At 37.4% G+C, this 1,982-nt stretch overlaps 1 non-coding gene across 1 annotated transcript; it reads right to left on the reverse strand.

The window, feature by feature from the left end:
- Positions 1–1,597: 1,597 nt before the first annotated feature.
- Positions 1,598–1,704, reverse strand: LOC131177558 (small nucleolar RNA R71). The gene has a single exon (XR_009146986.1). It is a non-coding gene; the product is annotated as a small nucleolar RNA R71 (small nucleolar RNA).
- Between the last annotated feature and the right edge of the window lie 278 nt (positions 1,705–1,982).

The following is a 1,982-nucleotide window of genomic DNA, read 5'->3' on the forward strand; positions in this document are numbered from 1 at the left end:
GAAAAGGGAGATCAATCCTTTTATAGCACTGTTTAGGAGTTTGAAAGAGGACTCGCTTTCGTACTCTCTCCAACCTTCTTGAGGAGAAGAATATCAGTATCAAGAGGAGTTTTTTAGCCGAAGTTCTACAAGATCAAAGCTACAAACCCTCTTCAGTTCTTTCATTCCATTTCCTTAAATGGATTTTTATTGTTTTATTTGTTCTAGATGATTTCTTTTTACTGTTTTTACCTTTTTATCATGATGTTTGCTGAACTCACCATGAGTGAGTAGTTTTCATATTCTGGAATTGGGAGAGTAATGCTTGTAATCATTGTTATGGATAAACATTAAGTTTTATTTATTGGATTTGAGATTTATTCCTTGATTTAATTTCTTGTGATCTTAATGCATGCTATATGCTGGTACCCACTTAGTATTGATTGTAGATATTAATTGAAGGACTGAAAGGTGAAGATTAATATTAGAAAATCAAGATTTGGAACTTAGGAATTCTGACCTAGACATAGGCTAATACCTTTGTGGAATTTCCAAATTGGTCAAAGACCTAAAAGGGTTTTAATTAATTTGATCACCATGAAAGTCGGGTTTAAGTTAATTAAAATACACCCTAGGTGTCTTGATACCTTAGGACTAATTTCCATTAAGGCAAACGATTCTCAATCCAGTAAATAAACAAGATAACATCCATAGTAAGATTCAATTGTGAAATCTTAATTCCGAAATTGTTTCAAATAGAATATTTCGTTTTAAGTTTATCATTCTAGTGTTTTAAATAAACAACCTTCATTCCCTCAGTATTCGATAGCCTAAACAGTCAAAATTACTGTATAGATTAGTAATTACTAATCAAATTCCTCGTGGGAATGATACTTTACTCATCACTTTATAACTTGTTAGCAATCCGTGCATTTGCGGGGTTGTAAAACCAGCGAAACAAGTTTTTGGCGCTTTGCCGGGGAATTTGGCTTTAGTAATATCGAGCGATAGGCAATTTAGCTGATTTAGGCAATTATATTTATTATCTAATTTTATTTGATTTGTTTTATTTCTTTTCTTTTCTCTCAGGTACCTGACCTGGTATATGACCAGAACAAGGCCAAAAGAAGAAATCTTGGACTGTGATCCCGAAATAGATAGAACTCTGAGAGCCATCAGGAGGGAAAGGAAACACCAAGAGCACGATCAAGAAAATCCCAAATTTCCAACCATGGCTAATAATAATGACAGGCCAAGACTCTTAAGAGACTACGGAGCTCCATCTATCCAAGGATTTCAGCCCAGTGTCACAAGACCCACAGTGGAAGCCAGCATCTTTTAGTTAAAACTAGCATGGCTTCAAATGATTCAACAAACCCAGTTTGGAGGTTCACCAATAGAAGATCCACACTATCACCTCCAGTGCTTTCTTGCCCTTTGTGACACGTTCAAGATGAATAGAGTTTCTGATCAAGCCATAAGACTTAGAGCATTCCCATTCTCCCTTCAAGACAGAGCAAGGAAGTGGTTACTTTCTCAACTAGCTGGAACGTTCACCACTTGGGAAAACCTCTCACAAGCTTTTCTAGCAAGGTATTTCCCACTTGCAAAGACTGCACGACTGAGGCTTGAGCTCAACACCTTCAGACAAAAGAAAGGTGAATCACTCTATGATGCATGGGAAAGATATAAGGACCTACAGAGGGAATGTCCACACCATGGCATAGAGGATTGGCTACTAGTGCAAAATTTCTATAATGGGTTACTACCCTCTACAAGGAGCATAGTAGATTCGGCTGCAGAAGGTGACCTAATGAAGAAAATAGTGACAGAAGCACTTGAACTTCTAGAGAGGGTTGCATTTCATAATTATAACTGGTCAAATGAAAGAGGATCCGCAAGGAGAACAGCAGGGGTTCTGGAAGTGGACGCCCTAAGCATGATAAATGCTCATTTTGATCAGCTCACAAAGAGACTCGACAAAATGCAAGCCAACGCAGTTA

Source organism: Hevea brasiliensis, unplaced genomic scaffold (genome assembly GCF_030052815.1).
Source record: "Hevea brasiliensis isolate MT/VB/25A 57/8 unplaced genomic scaffold, ASM3005281v1 Scaf574, whole genome shotgun sequence".
Classification (NCBI taxonomy): Eukaryota; Viridiplantae; Streptophyta; class Magnoliopsida; order Malpighiales; family Euphorbiaceae; genus Hevea; species Hevea brasiliensis.